This window comes from Pyxicephalus adspersus, chromosome 7 (genome assembly GCF_032062135.1).
Source record: "Pyxicephalus adspersus chromosome 7, UCB_Pads_2.0, whole genome shotgun sequence".
NCBI lineage: Eukaryota > Metazoa > Chordata > Amphibia > Anura > Pyxicephalidae > Pyxicephalus > Pyxicephalus adspersus.
In genome coordinates this window covers 12,738,733-12,761,447 of record NC_092864.1, presented here as the reverse complement: position 1 = coordinate 12,761,447, position 22,715 = coordinate 12,738,733, and the positions used below count along the sequence as shown (strand labels likewise).

At 37.6% G+C, this 22,715-nt stretch overlaps 1 protein-coding gene across 1 annotated transcript in view; it reads left to right on the top strand.

The window, feature by feature from the left end:
* The first annotated feature begins 20,285 nt into the window (after positions 1-20,285).
* The window catches only part of MSLN (mesothelin), a 39,672-nt gene continuing 37,242 nt past the window's right edge, over positions 20,286-22,715 (top strand). The window contains exon 1 of the mRNA XM_072417486.1: positions 20,286-20,372. The gene's annotated coding sequence lies outside the window, so the exon portion shown is untranslated. The remainder of the gene's footprint in view (positions 20,373-22,715) is intronic.

Genomic DNA, 22,715 nt, shown 5'->3' with positions numbered 1-22,715 from the left:
TCCCTTTAAGACATCAACACTATAATGTCACATTTGGATAAAATATATTGGATAAGGCATAATAAAATGTTGAAGACATACTGCAAGGCTCTACTTAAATTTACACGTTAAGGTAATTGCTTAGGTAATGTTGTGATGTTGCTGTTGTCTACCGCCCTCCTGGCCCAGTATCACAATTTGTGGATAACTTTGCATCCTGGCTCCCACACATTCTTTCCCATGACCTGCCCACCCTAATCCTTGGTGATTTTAATGTTGCAATGGATGAGCCCAACCTTCCAAAAATATATTTGCATACCTTGCAGCTCACACAACATTACCGGGGGGAAACATTGACATTCCTATTCCTTAAAAGTAGAGGTGGACATTGTGCAAAGTGTTCCACTACCCATGGGCCCTGGACATTCCCCAGCCAACAAGGACCCCCACAGCAATATACATGGTGCTTTGTCTGCCTCCGTACTTACCCTTCTTCCCTCAATAACCAGCCAACATGCCCTCAGAACCTTGTTTATGCAGCCCAGCTATCCATCCATTGGCTGTAGAAGTGATGTCAGGGGTATCAGTTCTCCCAACAATCCCTGTGCCGGCCACTTTTACGCCTCAGGACTGTTCAAGTTTGTGGCCTTTTGCTTTGCTGCTCACCATGGAGGGGTGTTGAGGGGCAGAGGCACTAATCAGTCCTGCACAGGGTCCCTCTAATCTTTTTTGCATGGAAGCCCGCTGTTAGCTACGTCTGCCACTGCCACTGGGGTCCTGTTTACATGGCCTATAGATTGTACATAGATCCCGCAGACCACAATGGTTTCTGTACTGTAACCATAAAATTTACTCCCTGTCCCTAAATCAAAGGAACATTAATAGTGCATTGGGGTTTACTTATCACCTTGCAAAGAATAATTCACTCAGATCAGTGGAATGTGGTGAAAATAAATTTTGCAAAGAATACCCAATAACATGTAAGGAGAACAAAATAGGATATTTCCTTGCACACAATTGAATGGTTGAAGTCAACAGAGCTTCATCTGATTTACAAAACTAAGTGAAGTATCCGTTGCAAGGGTATAATCCACTTTACTATGTGAACAGTCTATATCAGCGGTCCGCAGCTCTGGCTTGTGCGCCCCCCAGCAGGGTCTGGAGAAGGACCCTGCTGGAGGGCCCACCAGAGACGTGGAACATGTCCTCCATATTTATTGCAGGCTCAGGGCGGTGGTTGGGTTCTGTCTCTGGACACAGGCTGAGATCTGCGATGGGAGAGTGGGTGGGTTATGGAATCGTGGCGTCAGTCTGGGGGAAGGTTCTTCCCCTTTAAATGACACATGGCTATTCACGTATGCACGGTATGAAATTAGTGGTCCGTGACATCCAAAAGGTTGGCGGCCACTGCTCTATATTCCCTTTAAGACATCAACACTATAATGTCACATTTGGATAAAATATATTGGATAAGGCAAAATAAAATGTTGTAGATATACTGCAAGGCGCTACTTTAATAGCTGTTGCTTAGGTAATGTTGTGATGTCAAAGGCTCTCATGACATCTTTGCCACATGGGAAAACATTCTTGGAGTCTGTGCCGTCCGGGGTGACAGGTAGATCCATGCACAACTTGCACAAGATATTTGCTCCTTCATACCCCCTTGTATCTATTCTGCTCGGACAAGTTCTAAGCTTCTGCCATAGGATCTTCAGACCCCATTTACACTTGTGCTTTGCAGCAATATTTGCTAAAATGTGCATTTCTTAAACACACAAAAGTACCCCAAAGACATTGTACATTAAAGCCCAGCACACCACAACGCATAAACTGACATGATGCATGCTTTATACAATGCCCTGTTTTGTTTTGTTTTTATTAATTGTAGATACATTGGCAGGCCATTGATATTAATAGGTTGTCGTAATGCATTTCACACTATGCATGCAATGGAATCGCAGCTTTAATTCCTAAATGATGAAATAGGTACAAGATTCGTGCAGGTCGTTATCTCTGGTGACAATATTAGTTGCATACTTGCACCCATAGTATGGAGGTGACTGATTTCTGCAGGTGTCTGAGCACAGGTCATACATTTTTTCCTGGAGTGAATATTACAGATAATCACTTACTGCACATAGAGGGGGGAAAAGCTAAACAATGCCCAGACTTTGAATAGAGGAGTGAATACAATTTTTTTTTAGGCAGGTAGGGTAGAGGTTAGAAAAATCTTAAAGTATTGATTGCTGATGTATACGATCTAATGATATACTGTATACATCTAAGTTATAGTTTTTAGTATGTAGCCATTTACAAAACATGGATAATAAAAAAAATCACGTGCAATATGTCAATTATGACCCAGAACATCTTTATTACAGCTATAACCTGATCTTACCCTGTATATATGGTCTCTGCACAGTATTACTTCTCTTGTCCTGTACCCCAGGTATAATTCTCAGTATCTGTTCTTATTTTGTATGTATGGACTCTGCACAGTACCACTTCTCTTGTCCTGTACCCCAGGTGTAATTCTCAGCATCTGTTCTTATTTTGTATGTATGGACTCTGCACAGTACCACTTCTCTTGTCCTGTACCCGGGTGTAATTCTTGGTATATGTTTTTATTCTGTATCTTTGGACTCTGCACAGTACCACTTCTCTTGTGTGCCAGATGTAACATGTGGTATCTGTTCTTTTTATATATGTATGGACTCTGCTCAGTAGCACTTCTCTTGTCCTGTACCCTGGGTGTAATTCTCAATATCTTTTCCTATTCTGTATGTATAGATATTTTTATTGTAAGACAAAAAGTATATAATACAACATAACATATAACAATATTTACAATGTTCTGTACTAAACACTTCTAGAATAAATCCAAATCAAAGTCCAATTTTTCTTGGCTGTAATAAAGAAACATTAAAGCCAGAATGTTTTTCTGGAGGAGAATTCAGAGATTCACATCATTCCAAAATTTGGCAATTTTCGTGCATTCTGATTTCTAATGATTTTATCTATCTTAGCTCAGTAATAATCAAATCTATCACCTTCCCAGGAACAGACTGTGAACATTACCACTTCTCTTGTTCTGTATGCCAATTGTAATTCTCAGTATCTGTTCTTATTCCATATAAAAGGATTCTCCACAGTACCATTTCTCTTGTCCTGTGTGCTTAGCGGAGGCATAAGCAGGTTACATGTAGAAAGTGGGAGACCAACTCCTAGATTGTAAGCTCTTTGGGGCAAGGTCCTCTCCTCCTCCTGTGTCACTGTCTGTATCTGTCTGTCATTTGCAACCCCTATTTAATGTACAGCGCTGCATAATATGTTGGCGCTATAAAAATCCTGTTTATTATTATTAATATTAATAATAATAACTTGCACAATTCTGCTTCATGGCACAAGCACGCATGTGACCATAGCCCTACCTTTAGCACCATGTGAGCTTTGTTGTGCTCATCTTATCCTTGAGGTCATTATTGAGTTACCTGTTCTGTACTCATATTGCTCCATAGTCCAGTTCTGATGCTTAATTTCCAAACCTAGGCACCTGTAGCGGCCAGCACAGGTCAGCACGCTTTGCAGCCATAAAGCTCAATACACAGCACACTACAATGTATTGTGTGTCCCGAAACCTTTCTTTCATGGCCAGCAATAAGTATTTTGAGCTATGTGTGTTATAATAGCTCTTCTGTGGGTTCAAACAGATGATCTAGCTCCTCCATGCAAATTAGGGAGTCCTGGGTGCCCATGTGCCCCTGTTCACTGGTGGGCCCAGTTTGGTAGGAACTAACAATAGCATGAAAGAACCCAACAAGACTCGCTATTTTGGATATGTTCTACCCAGTTCTCTAGAAATCATATTGTTTTAGGATTACCAATTTGTATTTCTTCTAACAAATCACCTTTCTTATTTGTTCACTTGCTGCCTAATACTGTATATACTACCCGTTGAATGGCACCATTGTAAACTTTATTCCCTTGACCTGTCAGTGGTTTTAATGTTCTAGATAATAAATGTATGAATGGAGATCAGGTTTTCTGGTCCTGCTTTTTCCCAAGCAAGCTTCAGCTTTTTGAGATTTTCAGTTCTTAGTTTGAGAATATATTGTCAGCACACTATGATTTAAGTTCAGTAGATTAGTGAAGCATACACGTATTATGTAAAACAAGTTAGCAGATCCCTACAGGCCTAAAATGCATTTAGACAATGGCAGTATCTGACTCCCCATCTCATGAGTCACATTTAGGATATTAAAACAAAAAATGTCAATGAGGGTGGAGTCCATGATTTAACATTTCCTAAAGTCAGATTTTTTCAGTTGTTGTCATAAAACATGAATTGTTTATTATACAACTTAGAAAGTTGTCAGGAAAAGCTCCAGAATACGCAGCTCCCTTCTATTTAAACAAACAGCTATTTGGTCTTGCTAAGATTTTTCTAATGATTGTACTGAAGAAAATGTGACACCTAAAACACAAACAAACATAGCCAGACCTCATGGAATTTCCATGATGTAAGTCTAAGATGTAATAATAACCAAGTGTTCGAATATTGTTTTCTGCTTTGTATAACGCATGTATGCCTCACTACTTTGCTACATAATACATCATGTCGTTCATATCAAATCCGCCCCTGAGGAACTTACCAGGGCAGCTATTGTTTGCAGCTGGACACATAACACTCCTTCCGGTAATCCTTGCCTATAAAATCACACTGCAAGACCTAATTCTACTGCAAGTCACCAATTTTTTAAAGAGAATAACAGGCTGAGTGACAGAATATGAAATTATTTATACACAAAATACCAATATTCTGTTCACCTCATTTATATAATGACTGTCAACTGAACAAAGTCCCGTTTGCCTTTTGCCTTTTTTTAAAAGATCAGCCTTTGATCTGTCTGATCTGCTTGAGTGCTGATAGGTTACCAGATAGCGTGAATGTAAAGAAAGCCATAAGCCACAATGGAAAGCAGCAGTGTTTGTTTCAAACATTTCTTTCTTAAAAGTTTTAACTTTTTCTACTAGGATCTACAAAATTTTGTCAAGCATTTGCTGACCATGGATAGAAGAACTTTATCCTTCTAGAGAGAAAATGAAATGTATTATCAATGGCAAATAGTTTAGAAATTCCTGCAAATCTTACACCAATGCATGATTTACTATGCATGCATGTAACATAACCAACAATTTCAGCTTTGCATCAATGCATGAAGAAGTTAAAAATGGAATGTTGGTAAATGGGGTAAAAGTACCTACAATCATAGCAAAAACTTTTCAAGCATATTTAAAACTGTAAAAGCAGTAAAAATATTAGTGTTTATGTCTGCTGGTTTTCTCAAAGACACGCAACGTGCAATTTATGTTTGATTGCTGTTTCATATTTGATAATTATACATATTGCAGCTATATGCAGCTTGGAAGTTGCACCGTGTTATCTTGTCAGTGTTTGAGTAGATTGTCCATAAAGGGACCTATGGCCAACAGATGAGCTTCTGAAGCTGGGATTGTAGACTTTAGAGGATGGTGGTTTGTGCTTGTAGTCTGGCTGTTTTCTGGAGTAGGTGACTACTCCACTACTTTGGCTCCAGTGGCCCATCTTCCTTCCTCATTGGCAGAATAATTGGCACATTTTTAACCCATGACTGCTGATTTGTGTTTTTTTTTTAGGATACCCAAAAAAAAAAATATTTTAATAGCTAGGGCAGAATTGTGCAATTTTATACAAACATCATCAGTTTGATGTAACTTGCAAAATCTGTAGGCTCACAAAATCTCTCTATAGTGCCAAGTGCTGAGGCTCACCCAAGGTTTTTTGTATTTTTGTGTTCAAGGAACATCACCCAAAGCATCTACATTTATCAAGGTATCCAAGTATAAACCTATATCTAAAAGAACAGCTGTCTTGTCTTTTATTATAAGTATTTATATAGCGCCAACATATTAGACAGCACAAAGTAATGTCAGTAACTGTCCCTCCAAGGGGCTCACAATCTAATGTCCCTACCGAAGTCATATGTCATTACCACAGTCAATTTTGGAGGCCATTTAACCTAAACTACATGTTTTTGGAATGTTGGAGGAAGTACCTGGAGGAAACCCACACAAACAAAGGGAGAACCTGCAAACTCCATGCAGATAGTGTCCTGGCCAAAACTCGAACCTGGGACCCAGCACTGTAAAAGATAACCACTGAGCCACCATGCTTCTCTATAAACACAAACAGAAGACCTGGATTTTTTGGTTTTGATTAGGTCCCGTTTCCTTGCCAAACCAGCTTTTACAGTGCTCTTCTCACATTCTGTATATGAAAATAGACCAACTACATAAACCTATGTAATATTTTGAAGATGTAAGGTTGAAAGAGGAAAAAAAAAATTTCTTGGTCTAGACCAGTGTTTCTCAATCTTTTTAACATGGGGGAACCAATGAAATGAGTCTAAGGGAAGTCCTACTATATTCACTAAATTTGCAGTACATTAGTGTGGTGGTTGGTGATAAGATTGTCTCCTACTTTGCTGACCATTGGGAGGAGTGTCACCCTTACAGATTAACATAAATGGTTTCGACAGGAACTGACCTGAAATACCTGAAATTTCTCATAGCTCAAAGAAACCCCCAGCAAACGCTGGAGGAAACCCTTGGGTTAAGAAACACTGGTCTAGAATATAAATATAATTTACATAACAAGTACATAGCAAGTGTTTCAGCTTACATTTGTTTCCAGTCTACAGAAATACATCAAACAGCTGTTTTTGACATTCCAGTTGGATCTGAAATTTGGGAAATTAATCTAAATGTGTATAGGGCTGACTGGTTTCTTTTACAAGCCTATGTGACCTGTAACCCTAGAGGTTTCCTGGAAATCTATCCCCAAGCTGAGGTTCTGGAAGGAGGTCCTGGAGTTGAATAACCAGGAAAACTGCAGTGGAGTTAGCATGGGAGCTGGTGGCAGGAGTAACCCAACACAATAGGCCTGATTTATTAACCGCCCTCCAAAGCTGGAGAAGATAGACTTTCATGGGAGAACCTGTGTGATCAAACAAACCTGAACTGAATTAAAAAAATATTTTTTTATTCCTGGACCAGATCCAATCCAGGTTTGTTATATCCCCCTGGATCTCCCATGATAGTTTATCTACTCCAGTCGTGGAGAGCTTTAACAAATAAGCTCCAATGTCTGCATTGTGGTGCACACTAGTTCTGTGCCCAGAAACATTTAAGATTAACAACTGTAATGGGCATGACAATCCAAAAACATTGATAAAACAAAATATAGGTTTGTGAAACAGCTGCCTTGGTGGTTGGCCAAAGGCGTTGGCCAGGGAAGCCCACCACTGGGCTAGTAGAGCTTAGAGAATAGGTACCCCTGGTGCCCTCGGGAATGATTGTAAAACGGACTGCCATAGCCCCACAGCAGAAGAAACTTTAAAAAGGACAAAGCAGAGTTACACAACAGTCCTGTTTGGGGAAAATAAACTATTTTCATCTCTGTATGATACTAATTAAACGCGAGGGATGCAACCTCTCTGCTGTCATATGGACCATGAATGTGAACACATAAGCAGAGGTGCTTTGTGTTATTTTGGTAGTTCTGTAGTGTTCCCACCTCCAAAGCTCCAAACCTTCACATGATGTATTTCACATTTCTTTTCAATTTAGATGGCAGAGATTTATAGACTATTATGAACAGTTGTTTGACTTGTATCACATACTGTCCCCCCTCTGCCCACCAATGTCACTTTTTAGTTTATACTAAACAACTTGCTGCAGCACATCTGGTTGTACTAGTTGTAGTCCTTCTGTTTAAATGACAAACAGAAAGATAGAGATATGGCCCGGAGCAGATTAGAGATTGTAAACTCTTTGGGGCAGGGTCCTCTCCTCCTCCTGTGTCACTGTCTGTATCTGTCTGGCTTTTTTAACCCCTATTTAATGTACAGCATTAATCTATTTCAGAACTGCAGTAGAAGGTCTAGTGATATCACAAGCATTTATGAGAAACACCCAAAAGCTTAATGTAACTGTGCTTTTTACACAGGAGATCTTTAAAGTGAACTTTAATTTACAGTGAGGATCTCAAGGGACTACCCCAAGTGCATTCAAATAGATTTATTTCTTCTGCATTCTCTACTCCATCAAAGACATTCATTTATTATGTTGAAGAAGTAAAAGAAAAAAAAAAAACATTTTTTAAAAAAAAGCAAAACAGGCAACCTCTTTAATTCAACCAATATCCAAAAAAGAAAAGAAATAAATATCAAGACAATAGTGCATTTTTAAAAAACATAACTCATTCGGTAGTCTCATTTTCTCACATATGCTCTAAAAATAGGCTCAACACGTTTTGCAGACTACAAGGTCTGCTTTAGGAGAATAAAAGGTCATATCAGACCTATGTCACAAACGACTAACAAGAATAGAAATCAATAAAACACAAATCGCCCCATGACCCCGGAAACCTACGTCATCAATCCTAGAGGCTTTGGCTGCTCTTTCTGCCCATGCTCGATCTTGGGCATGTGCAGAAGGGGCATTTTTTTCACCAAGGGGAAAGAGATGCCAATTTCATGCATGTGCAGTGAGATCGATGCTCTTTTTTTCCCCTTTTACACCAGGCTTCGTGACCCAAACTCTCACCTGCGCAATGCAAGATTGAGTGACGTAGCAAAAAGATCGGAAGAGAAGAGTGAAGATGGTGTTTTTGCACAAGTCCACTCCCCACACTAATGGAGGCATTGCTAAAAAAAAACTCCCAGGGCAGTTTAGGGCACTATGCCAAAGATAAATTTAGAAGGGCCCCAACCACACTAAGGGGTCTGTTCATAAACTATTTGCATAGATAAATGTCCTTCAAAAAATGATATACCTTTGGTCTTTGCTACCCAGCTATTGCTCATAATTTTTAATTTTTTTTTTTGCACAATCTAGAAGGCAGTTCCTTATTGAGTGAATAAGTCTGGAGCCTGCTCTTCTAAATGTTCTCTAAATGTTCTCTTCTAAATGGTTGTTCTTGGGGTAATTTCCCATCTAAATGAATGTTCTTTCAGTATTTTCTCTCCTAATTAATTGTTTTTAGGGCATTCCGTTTTAAAGTGATACATAGTTAGCTTGAAAAAAAGACATAATTCTATCAAGTTCAACCACTAGGGAAATAAACATATCCCAGATATAAAACCCTATGGACATAGTTGGTCCAGAGGAAGGCAAAAAAAACCCTGATATGATTTGCTTCAACAGGGGAAAAAATTCCTTTCTGATTCCATGAGGCAACCGGATGTTCCCTGGATCAGTAGTCTCTGTTACCTTTACTTTAAAACTTTAATACCCGGGTATATTCTGTGCTTCTGGAAATCATCCAGCTTTTTCTTAAAGCAGTTCCTGAAACTACTTCCTGAGGGAGCTGATTCCACATTTTCACCGACCTTACAGTGAAGAATCCCTTCCTTATCCGGAGCTTAAATTTCTTTTCCTCCAAACGCACAGAGTGCCTTCTTGTTCTTTGTAATGACAAAAAAAATAGTTGGGAAGAGAGTTCTCTATATGGACCATTTATATATTTATACAGGGTGATCACATCCCCCCTTATACATCTTTTCTCAGGGGAGAATAGATTCCGTTCAGCTTATCTCTCCTCATAGCTCAGCTCCTCCATTCCTTTTATTAGTTTATTTTTCCTTCTTTGCACTCTCTCCAATTCCACAATGTCCTTTTTGTGAACTGGTGCCCAAAACTGGACTGCATTTTCCAGATAACCAATGAGCAATATGGAATGACTTGTACAATGTTTTGTACAAGGGCATCCTGCAAAAGACAACTTTAACACCAGAAAAAAATATTTTGTACTTGTTAAAAACAAAACAAATTGCAAGGGTAAAACTCCCAACTTTTACACAAATACTAATGTATTGCACAGCATTGTTTTTAACTCTGCCCCTATTTATTAATTAGCAGACCTAGATGGTCATAATATGTTGAGACACCTTAAAACCTCTGCCAGGCATTTATTGCTATCTTTGTCTTTGCTGGGAAGATCCCCCCACTTCTACTTAACCTGGAGACTGTTATAACCATGTTAGATGGGCAATCTTGACAATGGGAACATTTTCCCGGGCTCCCACATTTTCTTGGGCTGCAAATGACAAAGTGACCTGTCATTGGTGCAGGGAATTAGTTTGCTGTACACTGGGTCCCCCACTTCATATTTGCCCTGGGACCCCTTTATTAGAATGCTTGTATTGCTAGGTACAAAATTGCCCATGTGGCATGACTCAACTTCAATAATCCAAATATACACCAGTTTTTTTTTTATTTCCCTAAAAGGATTGGGTATTCAAAGTGATCACAGTTTCACCTAATTTAATAAGCTCAGCCATCACTCAAAGTCTCTACACCTTCTGTAATTCAACACCAACTCTTGGAATTTATTTTTTGGCCCCGCAATTTTTTCCCACAAGCTAACAAATGTTGATGGACTGGAATACCATTTCATTGGCCTACATATGTCTTCAAGGAAATACAGCTCTTCTGTTGACTGTTAAAAAAACTTTTTATTAATCCAAGAAAATGTCACTGTACCAGGTATATGAGGCTATGCTCAGACAAAGAATGGTGTTATGCACTTTTCTCATTCCTTCTCCTAAACCGAAAAACATAGCTCAACACCAAACCACCAAATCTCCTCTCTTTGACATGAAGAACACAAAAAATTATTTAAAATATAGGATACATTTTTAGAATAAGAGGCTAATAGGGAAACAAATTACGATCAATCCATATTTTATTCTTGGACAATTGTAATAGGCAACAATCCTGAAACTGACCCCAGTAAATGGGTCATATGAGCCATTCCCATTTAATTATACCTTAGCTTAGATTAGATTACTGACCTTAGCATTTATTTTCAACTGTTTTTTTTTTCATTTCTATTTTTCTCAAACCAATATTACCTTTCTTTTTAATAATTCACTGCCAGGGCAAAGACATTGTCCTTGGGAGGGTATCAAATAAGTTTACCTATTTAAACCATGGGTGGTAGATAACATGAAGAAACATCTCAACACAAAGCATATTGATATGCATTAGCAGAATAAAGGAAGAGGGCAAAATATGATGATGGCCATGTCATAATGCAAATTATATGTAGAACATATGGCTAACACCTTAGCCAAAACATTCATAGATGTATACTAATATATATTATTTTAGTACTTTACAGGGCCAAACACAGGGCAAGTATGCAGAAAAGACTAGGATAAATAGAAATAGTGAAAAAGGAAAGAAAAAAAAAATTAAGGAAGAAAAGGAGACCCAGGTGCGGACCAATCGACCCATCGAAGCATCAATGAAACAGGATGAAAGGAAGTATAATCAATCCATGGGGACCATTCCGCCAGGAATTTATTATGAAACATTTCATTTTTGTTATAAAGAAATACTTTCACCCTTTGTATTAAAAAACTCATTTTTATTGTTAGAATACATAAAATAAAAAATTTTTTTTTTTTTTTAACAGCAAAAATACTTTTTTGTAAAGCTAACACCAATTAGATAAATATTTATTTTATCAATGTCTCATTGTCTATAGTTTAAATGGAAAATAAAATATTTCAGAACATTATTGCCAAAAGAAAACCTAATTTACTTTTACTTCAATTACGTATGTATTATATGGCTTCTTAAGTAATGACCATGTATTCACGGAATAAAAAGTCCCAGAGAGGGAATGCTGAAATTCTTTTGGAATTTGGAATTCCTAAGGAGTATATGGGTATATGTTGAAATGGTTAATGCTATAGGTGCTAACATTGCTTTTTACAATCAATGTGAACCAACCTGAAATTCAAGAAAAGATGTTTTCTTTTCCTACTAGCCTTGGGGCCTGATTATATCTGTGCTATGCAGTAATGATGGGAATGGCACGCCTAATTATTACATTACATTAATTTATAAACATACCGTATAGATGTAAATAAGTTAATTTTTGTAAAACTACTACACAAATCAAGCTTTTAAAATATAACCCTTTCTCTACTTCATATGAACCTAAATTATTTAATATAAGGTAAACTAAATGTCATATTTTTGGATCCTTAGTACCAACTGAGCATTTAAATGCCACAGCCTACTTTAATATTGTTCCAGATAATGTCCATCCCTTTACGATCGCAGTATATGCATCTTCTGATGGTTACTTCTAGCAGAATATTTTGCCATATCCCACAGTTTATAATCTCAAACACATTTCTTGAACATGACCATGAGTTCACTGGACCCAAATGGCCTTCACATGATCTTTGGGATGTGGTGGAGTGTGTTGTGAATGGACCTTGATGATTTCATTTACAATAAAGGTCTAAAGGTCCTTCATTTTAGGATATTATGTCGGCGCCTGTGACCACAATGTCAAATAGCTTCGGAAAGAGGCTCTGAGGGCTGGTTGTATGAAGGAGGTGCCTTGGGGTAGAGTAATGAACCTTACCTTGCCTTTTACACTCCCTGTCAACAAATGTTCACAGACATGAATATCATTATATTGGCCTACTTATGTCTTCAAAAAAAACAGCTTTTGTTTTGACTATTAAAAAACCTTTTCAAAATGTCACTGGACCAGTTGTATAACTTGCTTTTTACACTCCTTTTATACCTAAATTAACCTTTTCACAAGGGGGTAGCACCATCCAAATTCACAGGCGCCTTTTCTGCAATACTTATCTGCCTGATTGCAATTTTTTTACCTAAACTCATCTGTCCTTGCTCCGTCAATTCATCTTTACCTGAATTCATATCTTTGGCAAAGTTTATTGACCAGGCCTTAATGGCTTAGCTATGCCAGATTTGCACTCTGAGCAGCATATTGCTTGTCCTATCTGTATGAAATAACCTGCCTCTTCACAGTTATTTCATTTTTACCTTTAGTTCAGCTTTAAAGTGAAACTAGTGAAAGTTCTATTTTTAATATTTTGGATCAGGCATGGCATTATTGCAGAAAGGGACAGGTGATGTCTCATGTGCAATAGGCATTCTTACATGCCTGATCCGTGTAACTGTAAGTAATGGTTATAGAAAGTTGTGAATACTGATAGATCCCAATGTTGTCTCATCACAGCCCTTCATTAAGAGATGGCTAGTTGCAGGAAAAAGGTTTGTAAAGTGTTTTTGTTTAATGCTGGCCATGCAGGAAATGCTAAAAAAATGTGTTAAACGATATTGCATTGAATATTTCTTTTGAATATCACCAGGAAATACACAGAACTGAACAATGCAACTACCAACAATGGTGGTGAAGGCAACCAGATCATAATGTATATGTGACCAACCACTTTCAGAGATGTAAATAGATCTTATTACTAACGTTCTGTAGAATTCCCCCTCACTTGGTGCTACATTAAAAATAAGGGAGAAGCATATAAACTGGGCCATCGCAGATGGTAATTAAACATTTCCACAAGAGGAGATGGCTAAGACGTGCAAGGATGGAAGGGCTGTCCTGTGAAAATGACCCTGAAGCTCTCCAAGGCTGGAGAGGATACATTTTCATTGGTGAAGTTGGGTGATCCAGCAAACCTGGAATGAATTCCTTCAAAGTCATTTGCTATTTGTTAACAAATGTTTTGAATCTTGGACCAGATCCATTCCAGGTTTACTGGATTACCCAGCTTCACTGATAAAAGTGTATCCTTTCTGGCCTTGGAGAGTTTTAATAAATCAGGCCATTAGTAAAAAAACAGCTTAATAAAAATAAACAAATTTAAATGAACTATTTTTCAGAATATTTACCAGCAATTTTTTAAGTTAGTCGCTTTAGGTGGGTCACACATGGCCCCAAATACAAACTCTTTCCATCAAAATGTTGTACAAAGATCCAGCCCTCAAGAAAATATTTTTGCAGTGCCTGTGACCACAACCTCAAATGGCTTCTGAAAGAGGCCGTGGGGGACTGGTTGCATGGAGGAGCCTGGGGGTTCCCGGAATAGTGTAAGGTAACTTGCATTTTACACTACTTTTAGACCTAAATTGAAATTTTGAAATAGAACATTTTACATATACAAAACATTTCATATCAATACCAATTTAAAGAATATTACTCTTTATATTGAAAATATGACATTTGAGATAAGAATTAAAGATAAACTATAAAACTATAACTATAAAATCTACCTGTTCATATTATTTTCTTCAACGTATACTAAGCTGTGCATGCATAGCTCAGTTACATCATTTTGGAGTGTCAGATCAATATGACCAAAGATCCAGAACCTGATTGACAAGCGGATGAAGATTGAGTTGGCCCTTGTGCAGAACTGACTAGGGGCCCCCACTGAAGTGACCCATGTAGACAAAAAAGGGTCGAGGGCCCTCGTGTAGTGGCATATTTTGCACCTCTTTATGTCTGTCCCTGATGGCGGAAAGCATGATAACACAAGGACAGATGAGAGTAATTTAGGTTTGATTTAATCATGGAATACCAATCAGTAATGTGGCTATTTTTTTACCGTCTATCAGAACAGGTGCATAAGATTCTAAAACAAAGAAAATATATGCCCACTTTGTGCAAAAACAAATACCTAAAAACATAGCTAGTAGCCCTGAGCCTACAATCCGTACAATCCGAGACGTGGTCCGCGGCACTGACCTGTGCGCCTCCCCAGTGAGGTCCTTCTCCTGACCTTGCTGGGGGTGCATTGGCCAGACTTTCTTGTGGACCAAGATTGGCCAACTTTGTTGTGAACCACCAGTTGGCAACTGCTGATGTAGTGTACATGTGTGCAGTGAATTATCACAAACTATGCCAGCATGCATGAGTAAATTTGAAAAAAAAATGTTGTACCAATCTACACTTGCATTCCATGTATTTTCCGTTTGTAACCATTTATTTAGCTGAATCTTGGTAAAAGTAACAAGTCATGGAAGAAACTTGGCACACCGTTGACTCAAAATTAGGAGTAGGGGGATACAACTAGGGAGGGGTAACATACACGTGTTAGGTTAAAGTGTCAACAACTTCAGATAGTAAGCATTAGGATACAAAACTCGCTCAAGAATCCCATGTCTTAAAAAGCTTTGCCAAGTTCTTGTAAGTATGTAATCTACCTAAAAGTCTGTAATTGGCCATTATCTAGTTCAGTTTGGATTTAGCAAAATCATATACTAATAATGCTTAGCTTTGTTTACTTTGGCAGCCAAAGAATATTGGATCAGCCTACCAGTGGATTTGGGGACTAGAGGATCTAGCTTACTGAATAATGCACTTGTTGGGGTTTTGGTGATATTAACACTTGTTACTGAAAATATTAGGTTGTAGATACAAGTCCAAATCTTCCGTGCTTTGGGAAGTTGCCCCACAACTTTGAGTGGAGAGGCAAAGGAGTGAAATTGAGCTATTTTCTCTGGGACCAGGGCTCGACATTTTGTATTTGCCCTAAAAATAGAAGTGACTGTCAAGAACTTTTACTTGCCTTTGAAATTCCTTACTTGCTTAGGAAAATTGATTCTCAGCAATGCCACTGGGTCAGTAGGAGAATCATTAAAGCGTATCTAAAGTTAAAATAAAAAAAGTTACTTACCTTTACTTCTGCAGATCCCTTGATCACTGCTGAAAAAGGGCAGGGCACTGCCATCTTTTTCCTTCCCCTGGCTTTATCACCTGGCTTAGCCTTTTTTTTTTATAAAGGCATTTAATGAAAAAGGAAAAAAAAAAAACATTTTACTTTGATATATAAGTGTTATGTACTCTTCTATATAAAGTAAGAATTGTGGTAATAGGTCAGCTTTAGGCAGTATTTACAGAAAGTGGTGAATACTGATGAATCCCAATGTTGTCTGGTGACGACCTTATATTAAGGCAGAGGTGTCCAACACTGTCCCAGGGGCCCAATCTGGCCCACAAAATCCTTTTTTTTTGGCCCCAAAGGAACCCTAAATATGAATTGCATATGTAAATATGAATCAGCTGCATTGAAATAAGGCCGCTACTACAATTCCTGGCATCACTCGCGTCTATGGACCAGCGGCTCTCTCTCTTTGCATCGCCCTGCGTTAGATTGTTTTATAGATGCAAATAATGGCGGGAATTGTAGTGGCAGCGCTATGAAGAGGGGGCCACTCATAAGATTTAGCCCCGCATTGGCTGCATCCGGCATTTCCAGCACTCAGCTGCATGTGGGAGGTGCCAGGAAGCTTTTGGAGTTACAGGGACTTCTTGGCGACCTGTGGCCTTGTGTCATATAGTGGTGTCTCAGGCTGTACGTAGCCTGCTGTTATCCAAGTGTATGACACTATGGGTGCTGCACATTTTCCATGTTACATCCCTGACACAATGACCCAGCTCCGTACCCAAGCTGCTCAAATGCTCTCTATGTTTGGCAGCACATATCTGTGTGAGCAACTATTCTCCAAGATGAACAAAACATTGAACAGGAGGTGTCTTTTTGATGAACACAATGGACCTGATTTATTAAAGTTCACCAAGGCTGAAGAGAATACACTTTCATAAGTGAAGGTGGGTGATCCAGCAAACCTTAAATGGATACCCTAAAAGTCATTAGCTGTTTGTTAGCAAATGTTTTCAATCCTGGGCCAGTCCACTCCAGGTTTGCTGGATCACCCAGCTTAACTAATGAAAGTGTCATCTCTCCAGCCTTGGAGAACTTTAATAAATCAGGACCATTCACTAAGGGCCCTTTCTTCAGCTCAGAGTCTGACCCCAAACATTGATGAACTAGCACCCAAGAAGAGATGCCAGGTATCTGGCTTGGACCTTAAATAAATGTTTTATGTACTTTTTATGTACTTTTTCTTGCTACACCAAGGCATGGACTTAAATGGTTGGATTTAAGAAAATTGGAATTATTATTGTTAGCCTGTGTAAAAAGGTTATCATTGAAATTTAAATCAGAAGGCTCCAAATAGAGAAGGAGGCATAAGATTTGTTCTTAAATAAAATAAGCTTGTTCAGGATTGAATGTTAAGCAAAACCTTTTTGTTTCCATATGAAAAGGTTTTATATCTGATGAGAATGAAAAACTTACTTAATTTTTTCAATAAATTTCAAGGTTGGCCCACGACTTTGTTTAAGTTTTTTATTATGTCCCTCTGTGTATTTCAGTTTCACACTCCTGTATTAGGAGATAGCTATTTGCAGGAAAAGGTTTGTAAAGTGTTTTTGTTTATTGCTGGCCATGCAGGAAATTCTAAAGAATTGTGTTAAACGATATTGCATTGAAAATTTCTGTTGAATATCACCAGGAAATACACAGAACTGAACAATGCAACTACCAACAATGGTGGCGAAGGCAACCAGATCATAATGTATGTGTGACCAACCACTTTCAGAGGTGTAAAGAGATCTTATTACTAACGTTCTGTAGAATTCCCCCTCACTTCTTACCCGGTGCTACATTAAAATTAAGGGAGGAGCATATAAACTGGGCCATCACAGCTGGTAATTAAACATTCCCACAAGAGGAGATGGCTAGGACGTGCAAAGATGGAAGATCTGATGGAAATGACCCGTACTGAAGTTCATAGAAACATTGGGGCTGGTTTAATAAAGCTCTCCAAGACTGGAGAGGATACACTCCATACTTTCATCAGTGAAGCTGGGTGATCCAGCAAACCTGGAATGGATTTCTTCAAAAGTCATTTGCTATTTATTAGCAAAGGTTTTGAATCCTCGACCAGATCCATTAAGTTAGTCTCTTTGGGTGGGTGACACGTGGCCCCAAATACAAACTCTTTCCATCAGAGGAATGTTATATACAGATCTTCAGCCCTCAACAAAATAATTTTCCAGGTAAACATTAAAGTCTCAGACCATATGTAAAGTCATATGTGCTGAGCCAAACTAGTGATTTATGGAGATACTACAAGATATCCCTATAGAACTGAACAGGGATATCTGAAAGAACATCTTCATAGGGCCCCCTGATCATTAGTTGATGATATCTAGATCTAATTTTAAATATCTGTGGCCATGGGAATAGGTTTATACCGGTTAGAAATCCTTGTAAAGGCATGAACATTCATTAACTTATCTGGTTTTATGATAGTAATAGTCACTAATATTTGCATATGTCCTTCAAAAAAAAAGCAGGTACGATATTGGATACTCCTGGTTTCAAGGATTGGTCAATATTAGTTTTTTCCAGTAGATGTTGGCAAGTTATACCAACAGTAGGCCTGAATTATAAAAGTTCAGTCTGAAGAAGATAAATTACCTAAAATGTAAAACATACTGCGTTCGATTTATTAAAGCTCTCTAAGACTGGAGAAGATAAGATAGACTATCACTTGAAAATTTGGGTGAGCCGTCAAACCTGGAATGGATTTGACGTGAAAATCATTTGCTTTTATTTAGCAAATTTATTCAATTGTGAACCATATCCATTCCAGGTTTGCTGAATCACCCATGTTTTCACATGATAGTCTATCCTATCTCCTCCAGTCTTAGAGAGCTTTAATAAATCAAATCCAGTATGTCTTACATTTTAGGTACTCTGTTGCTGATGCACTCAGCACTGAGTTTCCAAGGTCTTTGCACCTATTGTGCTCATTATAATAGGGTCCTACCATCCTTACTGGATTTCCTAAAAAATTATGGAAGGGAGACCTCAAGGTTGGTGTATCCAAGGTATTTAAGAACTGGATTGACTCTTTTAATGATTACAGAGTAACAGGATCCCAAAGAAGGGCACAGAAAAACTAATTAAATAGGTTATTTCACCAACATCTGTAATATGTTTGTTTTTTATCTTTGCTTCTTTCTAAATCTTTCTGATCCTAAATGGATCAATTAGATTTTTTGGTGATGCATTGTAATTTAATGTAAAAGAAATTTAGAGTAGCATGGGTGTTATGGCACAATACTTGTGTTCTATTAGCAAGATTTTACTTCACTTCTTATCCTGGGAACGTAACAAGAGTTGAAAGGAAATCTTTTTGAATTGAGGACAATCTTTTTTTACACAATTTCAATTAGGACAAATGACCTTGTTTGGAGAATTCACCTTCAGGACTGTTCTGGTCACAATCTTTCTTTAATAATCTGCTAGGGACAGCAAAATTGATATTGGTGCCAACATCCAATTCTAATTATCTCTTACATAAAACAAAAAGGACTTTGAAGGCACATTTTTAATGAAACCCCAACAGGTATTTCATAAAACTTAATTTTTTTCAAATATTAAAACAGAGAAATTTACATATCAAATATTAGTCATTCATGTAAAATGTCGTTTATCGCGTTTCACAGAATCTTCTCCTTCTGCGGGACTAATTTCAAAGTTGAAATGATAAATCTCATCCATTAGAAACAATCGAATGATTCAGCTGCTGTATAACATGGTGGTGGCAGACCTCCTGAAAGAGCTAGGTGAGCATAGGTGTACACAGCCCCTATTTAGTATACCTTATTTTTCTAAATTAATATCATGGATTTTTTTCTTTCCACACCTCCTAACTTGTCTTCTGGGAGGTTACTGAGTCGTTCCTTTCATTTTCTGAATCATCACATTTCTCCATTCAGGAGTTGTGTGTTCTGGTCAAACTTGGGATTGCCCTCACTTTTAGTCCTGGTTATAATTGTCATCAGGACAAATCTACAGAGGATACAGACAGCAAAATAAAAAACCTTACAAGGGTTCTTAATCCTCAAAACTGATTCAAAATAACAAAAAACAGTTTAGGCCGAGGAGTTGGGTTTAGGGGCCCAGTTCTGGTTTTGCTTGGATGTAGAAGCGGGGTGCAGGTTAAGGGTTACATTAAGGGCTTGGGGGTTACAGGTTTTGCTGGTTACTTTAGGGTTGAGATTCAGAAAACACTTTATTAGTATTATTTATTTTGGGTTTAATAAGTTTCCTTTTCATGTGTGATAAATAAAATTTTCATATGTGATCATTTCTTGGTGCCAAACAGATATCCACCAAACAAGCTTGCCAATTTTATGACCCAGCTATAAAAATCAAACTAAAAGTTGGCTCTCAAGGTCATAACCAGATTTACGTGTTACTAGGTAACCCTGCACAGTAGGGGAGCTTGTCACTGTCATTTGGCATTCTAAAAGATAATGTGAATCAGAATGTGAAAACTATTTTCATGCAGAGAGCTTTGAGAAAGCATAATGAAGAAGGTCAAAACTGTATGAATTGGGAGATGCCATTTACTGGTTCTTCTAGTTTGGTAACTTTAGATGCTGTACCTTGAGACCAACCCTACGACCACTGCAATAGAACATTCCAATGCACGAGTTTCACCTATAAATAGTGGGACAGGTGTTCACCAGTTTCACATCACAGAATCTGGAGACACACCCGACCTATGTTACCTTAAAACAGGATTCTTTTCACATCCCTTCCTCATATTGCTGAGCTGACAGCTGCAAGACACAGGTAAGAAGAAAAATATCTGCATTAGGCTGGGTGAAATTAAAAAACATCAGAAATTATTCCTAATACAAACCAGTATATAACTTGAATCAACAAATGTAGCAACATCTTTGTTTCATATGATTTATTTATGTATTGTGATTTTTTATTGCTTATGATTAGTCATTTACAGAATAGTGGAAGGGCCAAGTAAAACATTTTGCTTTTTGAAATTGTAATATAACACTTGTAGTCATCTACAATGTTAGCCATCAACTATTGAAAAAATTTTAATTTATACTTATTTATTTTGGTAACTTAGGTTAATAAAGATGCCTACTTTTTGGGATTTCTTGTATTCCTTCCTTGGGCATTATAATTTCTCAATTTAGAATTTTGATTTAAAAGTCAGATTTTAGAGAGTAACTAGGGATTCTATGGGAATGTTAGAAAATGAAAGTTATAATTCCAAATTATTAATTTAATATAACACAAAATTCTGAACTTTTGATTTTACAATGAGTATGATATGTCTTACAATTTTGGCATCATTGATTTTTATTGTTTTATTAAGAATTATGAACAATTAGAATTTCTACATTTTGTGGCAGCATTCAGCTTTTTGATTTTAGAATTTAAAAGATTTTAGAATTTTTTTATGACTCTAAAGTCATAATTCTTTTTTGACAAGTCAAAGGTAACAAAAAGGTAAAAATAATGAGATTTTTACTTTGTGGTTGTACTCAATGTTGTTACATATAAAAAAAATAATGCGATTTAATATTCAGAGTTATATCTAGAATTAGGGTATTCCAAGAAAACTTTGGACCCTATTTATAAGGGAGTGAACTGCCTATTCATCACAGAAATTCTATTTTTTATTCTTTTGTTTTCTTGATTTAAAATAACATTTTGAAAAGTGAATTTAGCTGAAATGATACTTTTTTTACAATTACCATTCTCAACAGTGGTGATTGCCATATCTGTTTATTACAGCCTTTTTTTACCAAATGCTTTTAGCCAAACGTTTTACCCCTGAGGAACTCTTAAAATAATTTTCAGGTATTGGGGACCCTTGCTAAAAATCAATCAATGGGAAAATGCATTTTGACTTAGTTGCTAGTGGGAAAAAACGCCCCATATATTGCCACTTACATGGCTCTAATGATGATAGTATAGGTTCCCAAAGAACTGAAAATTATTTTAGGGTTCCCCGGTAGGTAAAAGATTAAATCATGGCCTGATTTATTAACACATTAACATAGACTAACATAGGAGAACCTGGGTAATCCAGCACACCTAGAATGGATCGTATCCATGATTGAAAACATTTGCAAACTAATAGTAAATTAGTAAAATAGTAAAGTTTGTGGAAACCCATTTCTGGTTTGATGGATTGCCCAGGTTCTTCCATGTTAGTTTATCTTCTCTTCAGTCTTAGAGAACTTTAATAAATCAGGTTCTTTGTGTAGGACGGAAGGCTTAAATTATTTTCCAGGAGACCTTTAGAGACTTGGAACATGTTACACGAAATTGCTGGCGATCATTGCTATTGAAAAACTTTTACAAAGTTTACAAATCAATGTTCCCATTGCTGGTTTCATCATAAGTACCAAGGGGCGCCAGTGATGCATCCTAATAATTCTGGCTTTGTATTGCATTGGCTATTCTCAACCAGGGTTCCTCCAGTGGTTGCAGGGGGTTCCTCGTGCTGACCTGCTATTTGAGGATACCTGCATAGTTCTAAAGCCAAAGCCACTCAGTAGAAGCAGCATTGTGACTCTAATGATGTATTTATTTTCCTAGAAAGGTGATATTCTAGCCAAGTACCAACGTGCCTCCTGTTTGGCACCAGGGTGTTATCCTTACAATTTTCTATGACTATCTTTATAACCCCATCTTAGTATTTTGGTGACATCATGCAGCCTGTATGTTTTGTCATTTTCTTCCAGTTCCCAGACTGTTTTTATTGCCTGCTAGGCATTGTATGTTTTGAAGCTTTAGAGCAGCATTCTATAAGCAGCAGGTGAAGCATGTAGAACAACCAGTCATGTCTCCATTACCTGACTTGAATGTCAACCCAAAATGAGCTTTCATGCCGTGGTTGAGTTGTTTGATGTGTAAGATAAATGATGTGGAAAGTCTTGGTAAGGGGTAAAATAAACAGAGAATTGTAAGGAATGGCTGACTTGTTTCAATGCCACAGGTTTTGACACCTAAATATTTAGAGTATTTGTTAGTCCAGTCTGTGTGTGAATGTGTGCGTGAATCCCCAACTCTCTGCCATGTCTGACTGTGCAAAAATTTCCTCTATGAGGAATTCTGTAACATTATATCTGCATTATAGAACCAATCCACCAATGATGG